The sequence below is a fragment of the Nematostella vectensis genome, chromosome 9 (genome assembly GCF_932526225.1).
Source record: "Nematostella vectensis chromosome 9, jaNemVect1.1, whole genome shotgun sequence".
NCBI lineage: Eukaryota > Metazoa > Cnidaria > Anthozoa > Actiniaria > Edwardsiidae > Nematostella > Nematostella vectensis.
The window spans coordinates 14,535,158-14,558,577 of NC_064042.1; the positions used below are offsets into that span (position 1 = coordinate 14,535,158).

Consider the following 23,420-nt stretch of genomic DNA (forward strand, 5'->3'; position numbering starts at 1 on the left):
GATCTATTTGCTAAATGCCATATAATATGACTATCATACGGTAGTATGCGCGCACTGACTTGCTTTTGAGCGGGCTGGAATGCTAAGATTTTGCTCGTGGGCAGTTTTGGATATTTTCCCGCCGCGGTCTTTGTTAACAAAGTTTTTGAATTTCGCTGAAATAAGGGGAAAAAAATCAAATAACGCGCCTTAGTAGCTAATAGTGAGCGCAAGATGACTTCTGTTTTCCTGGCGAGATTTTAGAGGAACATTTCGACCCTGCAGGTATCTACCGGCCTCCGGGCAATTCGTACAAAATAGAAAAAAAAAAATAGAAAAAACGAAAACTAGACGAGCCTGCGAGCGCGGCTGATAGCCAAGAAAGACAAAGCTTATTGATATCGGACAAAAAAATAAAAAGATAATAAGTGTGGTGCAGAGAGACAGTTAAAGTCGCTTTGATAAGTAGTTAAAATCTAGCTTTAAACCAAGCTTTACCTTTTCGACTCGACGTCCTCGTCTGGGAGCGCGCCAGCAATCTAAAAAAAAGCAGCCAACATCAGCCAACACATTTATAGCTTAAGAATCAGTGACAATCTCCTATCCGATCTTGATAACAAGATAACCATGTCATTACGTCCTTCTCCGTGTACTGTGATAACGGTCAAGTCTTGCCTCTAGTTTAATATACCTCAAATGTCATTCAGAAGATTGATCACATTATCTCAGTGTTCCTTATATTTCGAATACACCTCCAGGTCATGTCTGTATAATAGATGGATAATAAAGTCTTGGTCTCTCAGAAAAAAATGTAAACTTTTATGTAAAATAAAAACAAACGAAAAACAGAGATAAAAAATATAAAAGAAATTACATAGACCTCGAACTGAAAAAATAGGTCATAGAAAGACAGATGACATTATGTCTCAGTGTGTGTTATATTTCAAAGCAGACCTCCTGTTTGCTATGTCTGTATATTAGATGGTTAGAAAGTCGAATACCGCAAAGTTGAGTGATTACCAAACCACAGTTTATAGTCTCGAAACTTCTGTCCAGCCTTAAACCGCCCTACATCCGCCTTCCACTCAGTCTCATCCCTAAAACAGGAACTGGTTTTAGCCCGATTTATGTATCGTCACATTATATTTTGATTCTTATTCGATCTGATAAAAGTTTTTTTTCTTATAATATCTAATATACACTCTCTTTTTAACAAGAACAACTAGGTCGAGCCGTGCTTATTTTGGGGTTATTTTAAGACTGGAAATGTTTTAAAAATGTTCTTAAATTTCCGTGTATAAACGTATGATAACTGCATAAATTACTAGAAAAAGAATTATATACCAGTAATTCTAAGCAGAAAATGGCCTTAACCTGTAATATATCACGGCCCAACACATATCAACAGTTTCAAACGGTTTAGTCTGTAAGGTAAGTAGAAAAGCAGGCATGCAAATTGGCAAAAGCGAAATTAGTGTTCTGTGTGCTTGAATATAAAATTGCGAGTTTATCGAGACATGGGTTTATGGTACGTCGCCATTTGACTTCGAAAAAAGAAGAAGACCAATAAATACAATGTTCGATACAATGTTAAGTGCACAGGCGAAAGTTTTAAGCTAAAACTTTAGCTTAAAAATACAGGCGAAAGTTTTAAGCTAAAACTTTAGCTTAAAAATTTAAAACCGCTGGATAATCCTTCGCGTGACTTCATAATTCAATTAAATATTTGCTACGGCTGGGACCTAATTCGGCGTTGAAAACCAACGCCGTCTTAAGGCTGGTTCTCATGACGACGTAAGCTTAAGCGGAGACGGAAGCGTAAGTGTATATGTCGCGTGAGAACCGGCTCGGCGTAAGCGCAAGGTTTTACGCATGCTCAGTTCATAGTCAAGTGCCCATACCTCCTCGACGAGTTTGGTTAAATTATGCTTATGTATCGCTTATGCTCACGTCGATCCGGTTCCCACGCGACGTAAGCGTAAGCGGAGACGTAAGATTATCAAAACTTCCCGTTGTTCTTGCGCTTATGTCGAGCCAGTTCTCACGCGACATAAGGCTCTTACGCTTCCGTCGCTCGTGAGAACCAGCTTTTATAGCCGTATTCTGCCGGTTTAGCTACATTTGCATTCATTATAATAACTTATGCATTTCATACGGCGCATGTATAATACGGCGTCTAAAACCAATCTGACTTAAGCCGTACTATGCGGCTGGACCAGGCGTGTTATCTCGCAGACTCGTATTTAATTCGACCAGCCGTATAAAATGGTTTTAAACGCCGAATTAACCATCTATAAAATTGTAAAAAATTTATACGACTGAATTTAATGCGACGTTAATGCGGCCTTTAAACTAGGCCTTTAACATAGAAAATTGTCAAAAATCAGTGCACGAGAAATTCATATCAATTAATGGCAGTCGTTTTTTCTAAATGGTCTAAAAGAGCCTGGGGCGAGCGCGCGGAAAACCTGTGGTGTTCTAAAAATGTTAGGGCCTGGGTCTATTTTATAAAGGCGGCCTTCAAACTCGCAGTAAAGACGATTTCCCGGAAGTTTCAGACCAGTCAACTCTCCCGGATAAACCGGGAGTCTCCAGGTTTTGCAGCAGATCTCCAGGTCTCCAAGTTAAACGCTAAATCTCCAGGTTAAGTCATATTCTTGGAGACTCTGAGTTGTAATTGTCTGAAAACTTCGTGATGAAGAATAAAATGTTTTGAAAAGAACAACGTGAGAGTCTGTGAGTTCTTTTTTCTTCGCGAAACGTCGAGAGACCGTCAAGCACGTTAAGTATTAAGCAGGAGTACGCTGTTTTTTTCCCCAAAGCCAGTCACTGTGCCAAGCCATGTGTAAACATGGCGCAATCCATAGATTTCGGTGCAATTCAAAGAGAGTTTTTAGGGGCACTTCCTTCGGGGTTCGAAGGGATTTTGACCCTTCACCGAGGTTCACCGAAGGAAACATCTAATTCGCCAAATGAGTAAAATCCTTTTTTTGCTTTGCGACAGCAATTCATAAAACTACTCACGTATTTGATAAAAAAAAGTCGTCGCTGAAATCTACAAAATCTTGTTCCGGCATTCGAATTTTAGGAGGTAATATATTGACCGTTTTATGGAGAAAATCGCGATTTGCTATCCTTTTATAAAAGTAAAATAACCGCAAAATTGCAACCCTTTCGTACAGTTTGAGCATCAAACGGACCCCTTTCGGGTGTAGCAGCGAGCCCGTAAAGTCAACATGATAGAGTACACGCTCCTGGTGTCCAATGGCTTTGAAGAAAATCAATCTAATAAACAACAACAGGAGCCCGTTTCCCGAAACTCCCGAGAACTTCTCGGGCCCGAACTTCTCGTGTGACTTTTCGGGCAACTTTCTCGGTTCCCGAAAAGTGTTTCTCGAAATTCCCGAAACGGTCTTTTCGGGTGCACCGCGCACTGTTTTCAATGTGCTCTCATCTGCGCACGCTCCAGGCACCGGTCGCAAGTGCGCGCGCACAAACTTGAAAAATACACCATTTCTCCAGCGGCACTACACGCCTCGTGATTCCATAACACTTGCGATGCGATGAAATATATCATGCGATGAAATATATCGTGACTTATAAGACTAAAAACCATGGAAAACCTTGTAAATTTAATAGATAGGAGGCGTTTATTAAAATAGCTTACAAACTATGAATAGATGACAAATCCAAGTGCAGTGGAGTTCTAGTCTCAGTCAGGATTACGCTATAAGATACATACCCTCTAATTCTCGCCCCCTCTGATGGCCATATTATTAGATTAGTGACTAAGCCTGTTTAAATAAAATATATAAAATAACAAATATAGAGAATAGTAAATTTGAGAACAAAAAGTGTAAAGAAGCGATAGGCTGAGTTCGATTGAAAAAAAAAAAGAAAAATCAGAGACCAAAAATGTGATAAATAAAAAGGAATAATAAAATAAAAAGAAATCTCTAACTCCATAAAGAAATCCCTAACTGAAAAAAAAGAGGTCATAGGAAGACAGCTTACCTTTGCGACAAAATCTAAATACGAATTGCAGCAACAAAAAGCAAGCTAAGTAGCGGTTACTTCTCTCTCCAAATCCAACTGGTGGATAGAGATTCACAGCTCTACAACTACAAAGACATGAGTGGCGGTAGTCTATAGACGACTGAGAACACCTCCGAACTACTGCCATACAAATTAAGTTGGCGCTTATCACAAGGTTTACTCTGTGGCTCTCTGGTGTTATCAAATTGAGTTCATCACTATAGATCAAAGAACACGAAAAGCCAAACTTGAAGCGTGTCTTCCTAGGTCGTGTAAACACATATGGACTAGAATCAATAATAAAAATTGTTCAGTTGATGAAGCTTTTCAAGCTATTTTGTGGCTATTGTTCAATAGAAATTTTGGCCGAGCGTGCCGTAGCTAAGTTTTTGACAAGAATGAGAAAAAGTAAAGAAATAGAAGCATTTTAAAATCAAATTTGCCAACTAATCATCCGGTACAGCAGACAGGATCAAAGGTAGCAACGGCTACCATTCGAACTCTTGTTCATCTTTCTTCCAAAAGGCTGATAGCTCCCCTGAAATGTCTGGTCTCCTAAAAAAATATCTCACTCAAGAATAAATTGTGCGTGTAATGGTATTGACATAAGCGGGAGCTTTTAATAAACTTCTAACGTGTTTGAAGAAAACACCGATGATATTAGGGCATATGTACTGTAAGTGAGTTCTTGAACAGATGTAATAAACTAAAGCCAAAGTCATACTTAGATAATGGCGATATTGAATGAACTCTAGTTAAAAAAATAGAGTTCAATATTAACTATTAATGCATAGAACAAGATAGAAATTATTAATCCGGATACCCCTTGAATTTTTCGACGATAAGTCAATCCTGAAACGCAAAAAACCTGTCATTATATTCCTTCCGTATACAAATCCCTTCCGAGTCTAATCTCCTTAGCAAAATAGACCAAGTATATATGAGACTACATGAAATGGGCAAAAGATTAGGTTTTTGCAAATTCTTGAAAAAAAAAAACATTACAGTACAACAGTTCGTTTCTCTCAGCTATCGGGTTTATTGTTCGGTACACTCGTGAGTTTTCTCAATGGCAACTTGAACGCGCAGTGCACGATTTCTCGTACAGAAAGGGGGACTTGCGCTGAGAGATCACGTGACCTTCAAGGTGTTCGCCTGTCCCCGGCCGTCACAACGACGAGAAAACAAAATCTTTAAAGGAAAGAAAACCCTTTCTTGAAAAAAGTTTTTTTTGTCTTTTTCTCGCAAGCGCTGAATAAGTTTTTGTTGTTGTTGCGGTAATTTAGCGCGCGCTAGTTTGCCACCCAGCTAGTCGCGTCATCTCTTAGCGCAAGTTTTCTAATAAGCCTTATAGATCAAGCATTTTTTAGGGTTCCCTTTGAAGTTCATTTTTTTCAGGGTTGGTAAGAAGTCCATCTTTTGTCAACCATCTTTGATTCTATTGCCATTCAGGAGCACCTTTGTGACTGTAAATTCGACCTTTTGAAATATGTAGTCCTTTGCGAAGGTATTGAAGGAATTCATATATATATCACATAAGAGGCTGTGATCTGATACGCCGAAAAATGTAGTTAAACAAACGCAAAATGTAATACAACAATCTGATACATTCTGATACGCCGCAAAAACTACATAATATTTATTAAATTCATAAAAATCCTTGATCTTTACTTGCATAATAATGTGTCAGAAAATATTACCCTGGTATTTCCTTCTTATTTCATTTGCGTCCACCATAAATGACATTTATACGGCTGCATTGATGTCCCAACTGCGCACGCGCAAGCAAAACACTTGTTTGTGCAAAAGGGTGAAATGCGCACTTTTTCAGGTGAGACGCGCGCGCACTGAGAAAAATAAAATAGCATTACTGTCTATCAGTTTATATAGGTTCTGGGTGGGGTTAGCTGTTACAAATAGGGGTTAAAATATAAATTTAAACTAATATTTGCATATGATTATACTTCGATTCATTTCTCCATGTCGATTAAGGGAGGTAAAATTATTTAAAAGTCATTTAAAGATGGTGAAAAAATAACTTCGGAGTGTTATTACATATCAGGCTGCTGTAATAACTAGGTATTCGTGTCGGTCTTGAGCTTTTCGAAGTCGTTATTACTTTTAAGTTATTAAGGCTAAGCCGACTGGATATTCGTGTCTATTTTGAGCTTCGCTGGGACGCGCTCATGAATAACAATAACATAAGCGATAGCTGACGAACGATCATGTTTGTCGCAAAAAATCGGAATGTTAGCAAAATAGGACTTTTTATATGTTATTGACGCATACTGAGATTGACGTTTCCAAAGATATGTCGGGAAACTTTTTGTTGCAATAAGTGATGGATTTAAAAACATTTTTTTTCATAAAATGCCTGGACTTTTACCCCTTTTATAGTCAAAAACTGCCTAAAAGGTCTATATATACCAATCAATCAAAACTGCCCAAAAAGTTTGGTTGTCTACGGGCTATTTCCAAAATTATACCGCAATCTCATATCCCCTACTCTTAAGCGTCTCGCAACTGTGTTGTCCCACTAACAAGAAATTAGAATCCAAAGAAGTGTTTCCTAGAATTAAAATATAGTTTTATCAACAACTGTCATAGCACTTCCTTCTCCAGACATCACCGATAGAGCTCACTATAACGACGCCATTTTGCGCATGAGAAAACCATGGATTATATATAAAAAATAAATGCTCCCATTAAACTTAGACCACACAAAGTGGAATCAGTGCAATCTGTGCTGTGCAATTATAGACGACATCCCTAATATCACTTTAAAACTAAGCTGGTATCAAGACGATAAAAGAAGTCGTGATATTGGAGCATAGAGGGGGCCTTTGGAGACACTTCTATGATGCTAACCTCAAGCTCAAATTAAAAGTACGTTCATTAAAAGCCCTCACATAAGCCTTCCAAAGACCTTTCTCCCTTCATTTTCCACTAGGGCCTCCGAGTGGTCTTTGGCGAGCACTTGCGAGCTTGCGAGCATCCCGTTTTTATGCGAGACCGATCATTTTTAGTTGTTTGATAAATCGAGCAGCGAGCACATCGAAAAATACAATGCGAGCACGGCAGAAAAAAATGCGCGAGCATGTTACGAGAATTAGCCGAAAAGTGCGAGCACATCGAAATTTCGGGGGGCCATTCAGGGGCCCTTCCCAAAAAATAGAGAATGCGGTTCCGGGGCTTTCGGAAACATCGAACAGCAAGGTTAAAAAGCATTATGCACGGTTAAAGATTTATTTTGAACAACAACAAAAACTTGAACATAGTCAAAATCATGAAAAATAATAAAAAAATATACAATTCTGTGGATTTTCTTTTTACCTTTAAGATATTAAATGCAACATTGTGGTTTGGACGTCTAAATCGAGTGGATGGACATGCATTGGAAATAGGCATTGTTAAGGTACTGGCTGTGCATTTACTCAAACCTTACACTTTACGAGAATTTGTTTCATTTCTGTTGGATTACACTTGTATAAATTAAATACGAAGTTTCTGCATTATATTATTACATACTCTATGTATATTATCCTAAGACAACCGCGCAAGTGACTTTAAAAGGAATATGACTTCTGCGCGTAGCTTTGACGGTGATTTTTCAAGGTCGTCTCAACCAATCACGCACTAAAACTTTTAAAAAACTTAAAAAAAACTTAAAAGAACAAATACGAAGCCCTTAAAGAATTCAATGAATCAAAGAGTTCGAAAAAAGGCTGTAAAAGGAGGTTAAATTGATACCGACTAAGTTTCAGTAAGGACGTGTCCTTCATTGGTCTTCAACATCTCATTAGACATTCTAAATCGAAAACGGAACGGTAATGTTTTTATAGAAAAGGGGAGTTCTCCTCTTTTACTGCACCTGTCATGCAATAGAATTTCCTCCAAGCTCTCATCTTTTACTGCACCTGTCATGCAATAGAATTTCCTCCAAGCTCTCCTCTTTTACTGCACCTGTCACGCAATAGAATTTCCTCCAAGCTCTCCTCTTTTACTGCACCTGTCACGCAATAGAATTTCCTCCAAGCTCTCATCTTTTACTGAACCTGTCATGCAATAGAATTTCCTTCAAGCTCTCCTCTTTTACTGCACCTGTCACGCAATAGAATTTCCTCCAAGCTCTCATCTTTTACTGCACCTGTCATGCAATAGAATTTCCTTCAAGCTCTCCTCTTTTACTGCACCTGTCAAGCAACAGAATTTCCTCCAAGCTCTCCTCTTTTACTGCACCTGTCACGCAACAGAATTTCCTCCAACCCAGTCCCCCTAACCATGGCCTACGTATCAACTATCCAAGCAGCAAACCAGTACTACAAAAAAATGAGTTTTTTTTATGAGTGGACATAATCGAGCGAGCTAGTTAAAACGTCAAAAGCTTACAAAGGAGGGGAAATGTTACGTCACTTAAAACTTTTCAATTTTGAAAAATAAAAATTGTTAAATGTTCATCTTCATCATCTAGAAGTTATGGGGATGATAATGCAGGAAGCGATATTTGCAACCAGTCGGTAGATTAAGAAAGAGGCTGCAATGACAGGGCTTGGTGTGGTAAAATGGTTATTTCAAGGTTCGATTATTATTTTGTTTTTCTTAGTTTTCACTTACCTAAGAAAACCCGCAGCGATTAGCTGCAACTTCAGTCTTAATAAACAATTAGAGCTGTAAGCAAGTCTCGCTCAAATATAGCCGATGTCTAATCAAAGCATGAGTGTCTGTTCTATTATTCTAGTACCACTAAATGGTCCTCTGGGAAACCACAACAATGTCATAAGAGAGCTGAGAAAATTTTGCTTATGTGGTTTTGCCTTTTGTCTTTAATTTGTCGTAAAAACGTATTAAAATGGTTTTTTTTATATCCTTAGACCCTATTTATCAGAAAACAAATCTTCAATTTTGTTTACATTGTTTTGCCCATTGTCTTTGCCACCGTATTTATCAAAAACGTTAAAAGACGACGCGATAGGTCTACTACGCTTGGTGGCGACAGATAGTGGGACGCATTATGATACTTAAATCCATCATTGCCCACAAGCAATGAAACGATTAATCTATTTCTCACGGCACTACTATTGCTTCATACAAAGCATCAATATACATGTCTACCCTCAATTCGTTAAGTCTGCATGTGAGGAATAACGGACTTCCGGCTTTTCCCAGGTGTCATACTACTGCTTAATCAATTTGATCGTCAAACCCATTTTTTTAGGATTCTAGAAAAATCGGGCAGGAATATTTTAAGGAGATTTGACTTTTTTAGTCTTTTTAACAATCTGCCTATAGACTTATTATTATCGGAGCTCTGAACTTAACTGGCTTATATCAAGAGGCTAATTGTAGACTTAATTTTTTTTTTTTCTGTCGGTCTTTACGGCTGGTCGTTTTCCGATGAAACCAAGGAACAAAGATTACTCTCCCCCCACACAAGGGGTGTCAAAAGACGACAACTCGCAACACTTCACCTCAGAAAATAATGCAGAATTTAAAGCCAGACGTCGAATAGCATTCTGTCTGCTTCAAATCCTTCTCTCACAAAAGATATGCTGCCAATTTCTGTCAACAATACCTAGGCGTCCCCGTATCGCTTTATTTTAAGATGGCCTATGTCACGATCTGACAAAAATATATGACATACTTCTAGAGCATTTATCGCTTTGAAAGAAAGAGGGTAAGGTATAGTAGATCTCCGAAATGGAATTAGTCAACTTTCTAAAGAGAACCCTTACCCTTCCGAACATCTCAAAAATAAAGAGTCCTTTTTTTATACAGAATGTGCCAAAACAATGTGCCATTAACAAAAGCGTCAGTAAGTTGTTTGAATGCGAGTTGCCTATTTAGCTGGAAATTTCTTTTAATCAGAAGTCGAATAAAAGGTATAACAGGCGCGTACACAGGGGGGGACGCACCCCCCTCCCCCTTGGAGGCCAAAAAGTGGATAATTTCTTATTAATTAAGGAATCTTCAATTTCCATATGATACCTATGAATGCGCGCACCCCCTCGGCCAATCCTGGGAAAGCGCCTGTACAAGACCGAACTAATTGAAATCATCACTGATCTTTCTCTGGCCTTAATAAGTCTCCTGTGGTCATTCTTCCACTACGGCGAGCATTTGGCAGTTCGTATCAAATACAACTTAAAACATCTACGCCTAATGATTCATTGTCAATCGTAATAACATGACTTGATTTAAAACCTTTGAAAGGTCTCTTAATCCGTAGTACATGAATCGAGAGGCGAGTTAAGCTAGACTACGGGAGTACAATCAAGGGGGAAAAACGCAATTTATGATCTTTATCAAAAAGGATCAAAGACTTCATAAATTTCTGAATGTCAAATGTTGGGGATTTGCATAGATCAGAAGTTAGGGGCTGACGTTTTGACAACTTTTCGGAGGTATCTTTCCCAAATGTTCGTTCACTTGCATTAATCACTTTATGAGTTGGACTCGAAAGGGAACTAAATCAAGCAACGAATTTGCAATCGAGCTTATTTGTTGTTAAAAGCATCATACATTTTCGCAATATTGTTGCATTGTTTTTTTAGCCATGAATGTTTAATGTTACCCAGTTCTAATAAGATAAGCAATGAATAAAATTGCATTGGGCTAGATTTTGGCGTTTACTAAACTTTCAAGTTTTGTAAAATGAAAGTAGAAGAACAAAACAAGGAAGATCGAGAACATTTAAATCATATGGTTTTATTTTCCATGAGGAACGACGAATATATTGAAACAAAAGCTTGCATTCAAGTGCATGCAAACATCCAATCATTATGTCAAGAAAAAAACTTTATTCTCTTACTCAATTTTTTGTAAACCACTTTTCACCCACAAAAAATATGATTTTTTTCTGAAAATCTTTCATAATTTTATAACAAAATCGCATTAGCAAACATTTTAAGAAATCATACCTGATATGCAGAGAGATGTTGTACTTTCGCTGACACGACGCGCTGTCTGAGTGCTGCTTTTGTGTCAGGTGTCTAATACAAGCTCAACCAGAATGCATAGCGGCCTCGCAGATGAGAGATCGGCAGCTTTCCTGTAATGGCCTGGAAAGTTAAAAACAGAACTAACAATAAGTGAGCTTAATAAAACAAATAGAAAAAAATCTTATTTTTAATTCTATTTAAAAAAACGATAGTTTCAGCGACAAACGGTATCTGTTATCTGTCTTATATATCACTAGTGCATTTACAAAGCGGCATATTTGGTAAACTGTTATTAAAAGGACTCTTTAATAACTCTGACTTTTTATTTAAAGAACCAAGTGTAAAATTTTAATGAAAATACAGCTCTGTTTGTTAACTATGTTTAAAGCTGGATTTTATTATTTGTATTACATAGAGCAGACCGTTTAGTTTCTGATATTATCAGATATCTTTGAGTTTTTCCGTAGCAGATATAACTTTAAAAATGACTTAAACAGGAAGTCATATGCAAACATAAACACACTTATTTAAGACTCTGTGTCCCTCTCAGAAAGCAAACAAAATGAAAGTGAAACTGGCAATAATAAGTCTTTTTTTACGACGAAAGGCTCGAGTATTATGTTTATAATCGATGTTCATAAAGTCAAGTATTTTAGGTCTTTGATTACTTACAAGCTCTAGCGAGTTTAATTTGTTACACACAGGGTTTTTTATTGGGTGAACACTTGTGTGACGTCACATTAGAGCTTCTAGGCGAAACCATTGTATTGACAAAAAAGGTCTGGATCAGCCATGTTTTGTCTCTCTAAGGCCAATTTCAGGTTGGTTTTAACTTCCAATTAAAACAAAATAGACAGAACTATAGGTGTACTATTTGAAAAATTCAAAACATACCGTAAATTAAGATATACTTGGGATGGTAACAATGCCCTTTTGAACGTAATTATATCATCGTATTTTATTTTGTTCATAACTGGGGTACAATGTCTAAAAAGCATCATTCAACAGCAATACAAATAAAAGTACATTGCTCTGTGTCTACAATCTTTGACAAAACCTTAATGAATTTTTACTTTAAGTGAATTCCGTAAAAAAGCTGTTTGTTCTATTAGAATTACAACCTATTTGATGACATCCTATTTATGCCTTTAAGGCTATGGCATGATAATGTTGTTTTTCAGTGTATACATCATGAAAGTATTTGATCGATGCTGTGTTTATAAAAAGCAAAGTACACCTACATCCCCAATACTGTTCATTATTTATTTAATAACATGGGTACAATCTCCACTTAGAGGAAAAGAGAAAAGAGAGTAAAAAGCGTGAGAGTCATTTTTTGCTCCGCCTTTTCCTCGACTCTAAATAAACACCTGTTAAGAAGCGAAACCAGACGCTTACATCGATTGATTGCTATCAATTTCTCTTGAAACTTGACTTTTAAATTGTAGCAAACTTGAATTCTCCACATGGTTGCAAAATTGACCAGAGATACCCCATCTTATGAGTAGCCATAAACGATAAATAAGGCGGCTAAAAAAAACTAAAGAAACGTATTTCAAAGTTCAAGAACTCATTATATTCTGTGGTTTATTGTGGTTTATTCGCACCATTTCTTGTATTTATTGAGAGAGACGACGTTTATTTTCAAAATACAGTGTATTAGCTCGATTTACTTACATTCCAGATGAAATTGTTTTATTAATATTTGAACGCATTCAAGATTTCCCACCTGCTTTTGCAGACGAAAAAAAAGATAAATTTTCGTTATTGTAGACCCCGAGCCTCGGCAACATACATCCTCAGATAGGATTTAAATTATATTTGTCTTATAGAATTTGTGAAATGCTTACATTCCAAGGTAGCGAAAAAACGTACCTGAAAGCAAATAACTTTTACCTCTATAACAAAACTTCTTAACAAACATTTTTCAGCCAATAGGGGTGAGAGAGGACAAAAGCATCTTGAATCGCGAAAATGGAAGAATTCCTCACGTATGTTTTACTCAAAGAGAGGCGGCGTAAGGGGGGTGCGGAAAACGCACAAAAAAAACGACGCACAAACGCCAAAAACCGAAAAAGCCAATAACCGTCAACCGCGCAGTCTAGAGAAACCGCGATATAAAATAAAATACAAAACAAAAAACAAAAAAATCGCGACAGATTTAAGGTAAAAACCGCATTACCGCAAACCCTTACGCCCCCCCCCCCCCTCAAAATTTCACCAAGAGTTTTTGTTGTTGTTGTTGTTGTTGTTTTAAGCCCTTTTTTTCAAGTGATTTTCCTAAAATGAATGTCTTCTATTGTTTTTCAATAGAATTGTAAGCTATTAACAGATAGAAAACTGAGATACAACTGCGCTTAAATTCTTTTCTTAATAGCGAATCATTAAAAAGTCTTCAGGGTTAATTATTCAATAGCCATTCAAAGGGTGGGAAGGGAATTGGATTTCCCAGGGGATTGAATAGAATTTACTTTTAATAAGTATGGTTTATATGAAAGCTCTCTCCTTGTTAGTCTAGTAGTTTTATATATAAATACTAATGATAGCAAAATATCAATCAGAAGCAAACAGGAAAAAACACTTGTCTCAATCTGCAGGTGCAGATGTCAAAATGGGGGTGGATAATGGCCGGATAGACGGCTTATAACTGATCCAGTGGTTCTTGGTAGGTCACATACATCTAACAATACTTAAAGATGAATTGAATTAGTCGCGTCAGCAAAGTCAAGCAGGCGATGGCACATGGACAGTACCTTCTCCGTAGTGACTTTTCACTTTTTTTGCTCAAAAAGGGGGTGGATATCCACCCAATCCACCCCCCCCCCCTGTATCCGCCCCTGATCTGATATACTCAGAGATTTCACCGTCTACTCTGTTAGAAATGGAAATACACCGTAAAACCGGTGTAAAATTGTTTATATTATCCATTAGCCGTATTCAATGCAAATGCACACAAATGACGATGAAACAATCGACTTGATTCATTTGCATGCATTTGCATACAATCTTTGTTGTAAAATCAACGATAATTAAAACGAACAATAACTATCGAAAGAAGGTAGAGGGAATGCTTTTTTCCGTTGAGGAAATAACGAAAATCCAAAACTGTATCGCCCCGCGTGTTATAATGAAAAATCATAAGCCAAGTGAAATTGTGGTTCATTTTGCCAGTCATTTTTCAACACGGCACAGGCTCGCGAGGGACTTAGAGAATGGGCTTTTGTTCCACAGCGGCTGTGTTCTTAGTACCCTGTCAAACCAAATAGCTCGTTTATGAAAAAGTAGAAAAACAGGTTCATGGGCTAACGGTTAAATGAGGGGTTTCGGGAATGAAGCGGAGCAAAAATGGGAGTTCAGCTGAAATTCACCCCCGGGACAGAGAAAAAGGGTTTCTCCAACTCAATTCAAAAATGAAATCAATTCAGAACAACTGCTAAATAGTATAGTCCGATTTTGTTAACTTTTAGTTATTTTTTGGCGAAATCCGCGAAGAATCCCATTATTTCTACCTATGTCCCTGAAATAAGGCTTGGCTGAATCCGATATTGGTCCACTCCGCAATCCGGAATCCGGCAATACCTCGTTTCGTGCGAGGGTAAAATTGATCTCCCTAAATAAAGAATCCCCCCCCCTCCCCCCTTTATTCACTAAATGATTTTATAAAAAATAGCACAAAGAAGGAAACAGTTCTAGTATCTCTCTCTAATATTTTTATTCGGAGACCTGAAAGAAATTTTGGATATAAATATGCCTAGACTTATGATTGCATAATTGGTTTTGAAATTGTTTAAAATATTTTTTTTAAATCTTATAAACTGGCACTTCCCAACACTAAAAAATGTCGATCACTCATGCCTTTGTTATTGTTTATTGCGCGGCTTATTTGCAAGGAAACTTCAAAATAACAATCCAAGAATGAAATCTAATATGTTATTGAAAATATTTGATTGAAAATATCCTGGTTACTTGCTTGAATTAGCGGATGGAAATGGATGCTTTATGTGTGACTCGACATTGAGCAGGATCATAAAATGGCGGCATGATTGGCCATCTGCCTCGCGGCCATATCTCTCCACAACACAATTGCCAGCGTTAGTGACAGCTGCTTGGATGATATTAGTCTACTGCCCTAAGGACACCATTAATCTTATGCGTTCATAATAAGCGCTTTGTCTACTGATTTGTGCATAAAAGACCGGATTTCTTATGAATGGATTTACATTTTCCATCTCAAGCAGAAAAATACTTTCAACGTAGACCCTCTACGAATTTACGCTAAGAAATAATTTTTACTGCTCCTCAGCCACGCCTTTGTTATTGTTTTCATTTAATATTGGAAGGCACATAATGTGCTAAAATATCAAGATTGCCATCTACAAAAAAAAAACGAAATTCAATTAAAAAATATCGCATTGGCTTCCCAAAATCAGTCGATGGAAATGGTGCCTTTCCAGGCTTGGTACCTTGCTAGGATGACAAAATGGCGGCTGGCAAAGGCTTGAAGAAATAAGAATATTAATGTCTGATTATATGCAAGGTATTGTATCAAAGCTTGCCTATTAACGCTACGCTATACTTTACTGATAAATACAAAAAGCCCAAATAGTTGTGTCCGTGAACCAAAAGAATGAATACAATACACCAAAAACTGCAGAGTCGAATTCCAGTTTTTAGTGTATTCTATACTTTACTGATTTATCCTGATTTAATCTATGGTTGCATAGTTAAGGGCAATAATTATGACAGTTCCCTTTCTAAACTTGTCAAACTGCTAAACAAAATTGTAAGTTTTCCCTGAAGATGTTATCTCACCTAGTGTAGGCTCACAACATTACTCCTTATTACGTCGAATCTGACTTCTTAAACTCAAGATAAGCTGCATACGTGTCTTTTCGTCTTCGATCGAATAAATTGCAGCCTCAAATCTTGCTTGTATATCTATCTATCGAAACTCCAGAGAATTCTCGGGCCCGAAAACTTTATTTTTCATTTCTGCTAAAAATTTCGCATGTTTTCCTTTTGGAGAACCGCTTCCATGTTTTAGAACAGTTTGAACTTTCTTTGGTTCGTATTCCAAATGATTACGCTCTATAGCTGTTTTCGAAGTTTTGCTGAAGCCAAAAAGTTACCCGAAAAGTCTCGGGTTACTGCGAGATCCCGAGAACTTTCTTAATAAAGCCATGTGAATTTCGGGCCCGAGAAGTTCGAGAAAGATCAAATTTTATAAATCTATAAAGAGAATATCCTTCACATGAATCTTTGTGGTAAAATACGATGTTTGACGATATTTCAACATATTTAGATACCATAAATTTTATAGGATTAGCCAGCTATTAAAATTTAAGAAATAAAACGTTTTCGGAGCGAGAATTCTCAGGTGTTTTGGGAAACGAGCCCCAGGACCGTAGCAGGTGCTGAGGTACGTGCCTTACAAACAGGGCACATTGTATTTTGAGGCCATGGAGATGAACTATTTATGGCTTGAGGTGTGTTGATCCTTTGGTATAGATTTAAAATATTTCTAAGAACCTGAGCTATTATTGGGCTTTAAAGTTCTTAGCAACTTTTTGGAGGTGTGTTGATCCTTTGGTATAGATTTAAAATCTTTCTAAGAACCTGAGCTATTATTTGGCTTTACAGTTCTTAGCAACTTTTTGGAGGTGTTTTGATCCTTTGGTATAGATTTAAAATCTTTCTAAGAACCTGAGCTATTATTTGGCTTTACAGTTCTTTTTGCAAATTTTTGTATGTTTATGTTCAAGAACATTTATCACATTTATTTATTTTGCATATGAAATGTATGGTTTCTTCTCGCGGACGGTTTAGGCCGGTTGAGGGCTCAATGGGTTAATGTTCCATCTATACTATCTAATTACGGTCTCTCATTCAACTGTTAATTAAATACACGAAACCCCCTTAGACTTGACATCTTTTGCCAAATAATTGTTGCACGGATTGGCAATTCAACAATAATTATACAAACCGAAAAATAAAATTTGTAAAAATTCGTATGAATAAATTAAAGTCCTACACATATCCACATCACATAAAAATAAACTAAAAATTAAAAAAAAAAACAGCAAAATCTCCGTTTATCTTGAAGATATTTTTCCCGCAAGAAGGAAATACATTTGCTCCACTTTCCATCGTAGTTTTCTGAGCAGCTCTGTGATTGTGTAGTCAGTCCTAAAATGCATTTTGCACTTGTAAAAATTACAACAACAAAAAAACGCTTAGCACAATTTTTTTTCTCGAAGCGAATTATTTTAACTTGCAACTTATAATAAGCATAACATTCTCGACTGTACTTCTGATTCACTATTTCATCTGCCACGAATAGTTGTGCGAGAAAATCGTAAATTCAACGACGATTTGGAAGTAAATAGATACTATTTCATTGTCTCCTTCAATCCTGAGAGCAAACCTTAATCCCTTAGACGGCAATAAAGGTCAATTCAGTTTGGGCTTAAAATGACCATGATAACTACCCCTTAAAGTGGTTTCAAAGCGCTTGTTTGCGCGGTCCATCTCATCGGGCGATACTAGGTAATATTTCATATCACTGCTAAATCATAGCCTTGGATTTTCAACGGTAAAATAAGAAAAGGATCTTTATCATAGCGACCGCAACCACAATCACAAAGAAATAATAAATGGCCAAAAAGCATATTTTCCAGCATAATGTGAAAATGTATATATTTTATATTTAGGTCCTTACTCTTGTTGCAAGCAAGGTTGCAAACAAGGTCAGTCTCTAAAAGTCCTGCAAATGTCTTGAAGCATAATAATGAAAGAAAAGAACAGATAGACTTTGAATCGTTTAACTATATCGTTGATGCTTTTTTACGCCCGTAAGACGACGCAGTTTCAAGGCAGTGTAAAAATCTGTGTATCGGAACCACGAAAGCAATCAATAAATACGATAAGATGAATCCCAGGCTTCAAAGCTGTATCATTTCGCTTCATTTGATTATTTTAACCCTTACTTTTCAGATTAATCAAGCGGGTCAACTCAGTTGCAATCGGTACCAAATGTTGCGACCTGCCTTTCACTTTGCCGTCAAAATGTCCGGCTTTGCGATGCGCAGAGTGAAAAGTTAGAAGGCCCCCCCCGAAGGTCTCCCCGAAGCGAGAAGAAACCTATTTTACCTCGTCGTCAAAACTCCCACCAGAAACTTGCTCAAAAGAGCGTAACCAAGACGCTGGCTGTGTTTACCGTGAGATTAAGGGGTTCCCAGAACAGAATTAGAACAGAAACAAGAAAAGATAAAGGAGAATAGGTAAAAATAGGAGAAAAGAGAGTAGAGAAAGTCATGTCTATTTACATGAAAGCTGTACTACTATTCCTAGAGGTCTAAAGACATGAAAGATCCAAGCGCCATAAAATGCAACCAACTCACGAAAATTCCCATGAACAATTTGGTTTTGTATTTCAGAAGTTTGGCTTTAAGGTTTTTGTAATGGCAAAGTTACCTTTCCTGACTTGTAAACCACGAGATGCTTTAGTAAATTCCCAATGTTGTCTCTATTAGTCATTAGGAGCGCAAATAGAAATTGCTGTTGAGAATGTTCTCATCAATTTTACACAATTCTTAAAATTCGATGGGCCCAACTCACTAAATAAAAAATAAGAAAAAAATTATAAAACGCGCTGACAAATAACAAGAATACTATATAAATAATTTCCAGCCCCACTTTCCCTGATGTGAACCCTAAGGAACGTCAGACAAAGACACTGCCATAAACTATAGACAAAGAAATATGGAGTATTTAAGTAATCGTATTGTTTGTTGGTTCAGCATCTATTATTCATTGGTAAAGCACTGATATTATTAAAGTAATCGTCGTCTTTACGAGGGAACGTTGTTGAATGAATCTCAAATAAAAGAGTTCTACAACATGGATTCCTGTATGCTGCCCAAATTTCTTATCTGCGCTAAAAGTAAACACTGAATTTTGATGGCTGTAATTTGATTAGTAAATTGTACTCTTTTCGAAATGAATTTGAATGTTAATTGCTCACAAGACCTTAAAAATGTTTGGCTAGTTGCCGTGTATTTCTAAAGTAGCTTATCGTGGCCGCAAATTTGTGGATGGTTTACCCAAAATCAATCAAATTTGGTCGTTGTTTTTTTCCTAATAAGAATAAATAATACCTTTGCCCCAAGATCTTTAGAGATAGATCTACAGTGTAGATATTAAAATTTCCTTAAAATTGCTAAATTGCAAAAACTACATTGCATAAATTGCATAAACGAAATTGCAAAAAGTACATATTTTTCACAAGCACCGGAATTTTAGCAAAATATATCCAGAACCTCCTTTTGCGTAAAAAAAATCGATAAGTCACTTTGTTTGAAGAAAATAAATAAATACAAATGAGCTAATGCTCATACCTGGTTGTTGTTACGCCATGTTTCGCGTCTTCCGTCACTTTTCGAATCCGTTTCGCGAATGTAGTTTTCTTTTAATCTTTTAATTGTCTTAATATTACAAATAGTGGGTACCCTTGAAACATCCACGTTTATAATTTATAAAAAAAAAACATTAGACTAATAGCCACTATCTGATCCGAAAAAACGGTTACATCATAACCATATAAATTCGATTTGAAAAGTGTTTTGCCAAAACTTGAAGCATAGGATTTTTACCATATTTAGGATCTTTTATCATATTGGAAGTAAATCAATATAACAATAGTCTTTATTCTACTCTATAAGAAAATTTATATGCTACCCTAACCCAAAAAATACGCCCAAAATATTTTCTTCATTTTTCTCTGCCTTATTGGGAGCCGTGTGTTCAGAGTATTTGGCGGGAAATTCATGCAGGTTCTATGTCTACATTCAATAATGTCAATTCAATGTCTATTCAATTCAAAAGTTTTTTCAACACGTTTGTATGGGAATTTGAAATACGTATCCTTGCTTCATCGGCCGGTCTTGGTGGTATCAACGGCTGTCGTTTTACTAAATGGTCTAAAAGATCCTGGGGCGAGCGCGCGGGAGACCTGTGATATTCTAAAACGTTAGGGACTAGGCTCCATCTCCAAGATGGCTGCCAGCAAAATCGTAGTAAACACGAATTTCTGCAAGTTTACGTACGTAGGAATTCGTCTAAAACGATAAGAAACCGAAAAAAATGATTGAAGCGGACTCCCAAATATGGTAAGTAATGCCTAATAAGGAAATGACCGAGCGAGCTAGAAAAACGACAGTTTTTAAAACAAGATTGACTGATATGCTGTGAAATGTGATACGAAGGTATGTGGTTTTATGTACGATCGGCTCAGCTTGAGATTTGTTTTGCTTTACTTTTTAAGTAAAGTCATATTTATAAAGAAAACATGGTCCGACAGGATATCAGAACTAAATCTAACAACAAATGAAAGTTGAAAGTGGTTTAGAATCAGTTTTTATTTAGTTTTTATTTATTTTTATATAGTTTAATCTAATATTTAACACATTGACCCCTCAACCGGACTGTACCGGTTTTGAGAAGTACCCACAACCCGAAAAAGGTCTTGTGAAACCACTTGGATGCCATAACGTCCAAGAATATCCCACTACCATCACGTAATGACTACCTTCAACGCCTCATCGACACATAGATAGTATATAAGTGATGGTAGTAATATATTCTTAATAAATCTCCTGATGATTGGGCAACAACGAAACATGCTTGTAGAGATGAAACGGTAGTTCACGTGTTTTTTTTCCTACAATATATATATATATATATATATATATATATAGCAAAATATATCCAGAACCTCCTTTTGCGTAAAAAAATCGATAAGTCACTTTGTTTGAAGAAAATAAATAAATACAAATGAGCTCATGCTCATACCTGGTTGTTGTTACGCCATGTTTCGCGTCTTCCGTCACTTTTCGAATCCGTTTCGCGAATGTAGTTTTCTTTTAATCTTTTAATTGTCTTAATACTACAAATAGTGGGTACCCTTGAAACATCCACGTTTATAATTTATAAAAAAAAAACATTAGACTAATAGCCACTATCTGATCCGAAAAAACGGTTACATCATAACCATATAAATTCGATTTGAAAAGTGTTTTGCCAAAACTTGAAGCATAGGATTTTTACCATATTTAGGATCTTTTATCATATTGGAAGTAAATCAATATAACAATAGTCTTTATTCTACTCTATAAGAAAATTTATATGCTACCCTAACCCAAAAAATACGCCCAAAATATTTTCTTCATTTTTCTCTGCCTTATTGGGAGCCGTGTGTTCAGAGTATTTGGCGGGAAATTCATGCGGGTTCTATGTCTACATTCAATAATGTCAATTCAATGTCTATTCAATTCAAAAGTTTTTTCAACACGTTTGTATGGGAATTTGAAATACGTATCCTTGCTTCATCGGCCGGTCTTGGTGGTATCAACGGCTGTCGTTTTTCTAAATGGTCTAAAAGATCCTGGGGCAAGCGCGCGGGAGACCTGTGATATTCTAAAACGTTAGGGACTAGGCTCCATCTCCAAGATGGCTGCCAGCAAAATCGTAGTAAACACGAATTTCTGCAAGTTTACGTACGTAGGAATTCGTCTAAAACGATAAGAAACCGAAAAAAATGATTGAAGCGGACTCCCAAATATGGTAAGTAATGCCTAATAAGGAAATGACCGAGCGAGCTAGAAAAACGACAGTTTTTAAAACAAGATTGACTGATATGCTGTGAAATGTGATACGAAGGTATGTGGTTTTATGTACGATCGGCTCAGCTTGAGATTTGTTTTGCTTTACTTTTTAAGTAAAGTCATATTTATGAAGAAAACATGGTCCGACAGGATATCAGAACTAAATCTAACAACAAATGAAAGTTGAAAGTGGTTTAGAATCAGTTTTTATTTAGTTTTTATTTATTTTTATATAGTTTAATCTAATATTTAACACATTGACCCCTCAACCGGACTGTACCGGTTTTGAGAAGTACCCACAACCCGAAAAAGGTCTTGTGAAACCACTTGGATGCCATAACGTCCAAGAATATCCCACTACCATCACGTAATGACTACCTTCAACGCCTCATCGACACATAGATAGTATATAAGTGATGGTAGTAATATATTCTTAATAAATCTCCTGATGATTGGGCAACAACGAAACATGCTTGTAGAGATGAAACGGTAGTTCACGTGTTTTTTTTCCTACAATATATATATATATATATATATATATATATATATATGTATGTACAAGCACCGGAATTTTAGCAAAATATATCCAGAACCTCCTTTTGCGTAAAAAAAATCGATAAGTCACTTTGTTTGAAGAAAATAAATAAATACAAATGAGCTCATGCTCATACCTGGTTGTTGTTACGCCATGTTTCGCGTCTTCCGTCACTTTTCGAATCCGTTTCGCGAATGTAGTTTTCTTTTAATCTTTTAATTGTCTTAATATTAAAAATAGTGGGTACCCTTGAAACATCCACGTTTATAATTTATAAAAAAAAAACATTAGACTAATAGCCACTATCTGATCCGAAAAAACGGTTACATCATAACCATATAAATTCGATTTGAAAAGTGTTTTGCCAAAACTTGAAGCATAGGATTTTTACCATATTTAGGATCTTTTATCAGATTGGAAGTAAATCAATATAACAATAGTCTTTATTCTACTCTATAAGAAAATTTATATGCTACCCTAACCCAAAAAATACGCCCAAAATCTTTTTTTCATTTTTCTCTGCCTTATTGGGAGCCGTGTGTTCAGAGTATTTGGCGGGAAATTCATGCGGGTTCTATGTCTACATTCAATAATGTCAATTCAATGTCTATTCAATTCAAAAGTTTTTTCAACACGTTTGTATGGGAATTTGAAATACGTATCCTTGCTTCATCGGCCGGTCTTGGTGGTATCAACGGCTGTCGTTTTTTCTAAATGGTCTAAAAGATCCTGGGGCGAGCGCGCGGGAGACCTGTGATATTCTAAAACGTTAGGGACTAGGCTCCATCTCCAAGATGGCTGCCAGCAAAATCGTAGTAAACACGAATTTCTGCAAGTTTACGTACGTAGGAATTCGTCTAAAACGATAAGAAACCGAAAAAAATTAGTTGAAGCGGACTCCCAAATATGGTAAGTAATGCCTAATAAGGAAATGACCGAGCGAGCTAGAAAAACGACAGTTTTTAAAACAAGATTGACTGATATGCTGTGAAATGTGATACGAAGGTATGTGGTTTTATGTACGATCGGCTCAGCTTGAGATTTGTTTTGCTTTACTTTTTAAGTAAAGTCATATTTATGAAGAAAACATGGTCCGACAGGATATCAGAACTAAATCTAACAACAAATGAAAGTTGAAAGTGGTTTAGAATCAGTTTTTATTTAGTTTTTATTTATTTTTATATAGTTTAATCTAATATTTAACACATTGACCCCTCAACCGGACTGTACCGGTTTTGAGAAGTACCCACAACCCGAAAAAGGTCTTGTGAA

The 23,420-nt window shown here is 36.5% G+C and overlaps 1 protein-coding gene and 1 long non-coding RNA gene across 3 annotated transcripts in view; one reads left to right on the forward strand and one right to left on the reverse strand.

Annotated features, from left to right (window-relative positions):
• The window catches only part of LOC5507897 (neuropeptide FF receptor 1), a 41,765-nt gene that overhangs the window by 8,496 nt on the left and 9,849 nt on the right, over window positions 1–23,420 (reverse strand). The window contains exons 2-3 of one of the 2 annotated variants that reach the window (XM_032376685.2): window positions 10,932–11,072; window positions 478–518 (exon numbers count right to left, since the gene is read on the reverse strand). The gene's annotated coding sequence lies outside the window, so the exon portion shown is untranslated. Of the gene's footprint in view, window positions 1–477; window positions 519–3,721; window positions 4,696–10,931; window positions 11,073–23,420 lie in introns of those variants that run through there. The other variant, XM_048732176.1, reaches the window with a different exon arrangement.
• Window positions 15,185–18,850, forward strand: LOC116615038. Its single transcript, XR_004294818.2, has 2 exons — window positions 15,185–15,489; window positions 17,946–18,850. It is a non-coding gene; the product is annotated as an uncharacterized LOC116615038 (long non-coding RNA).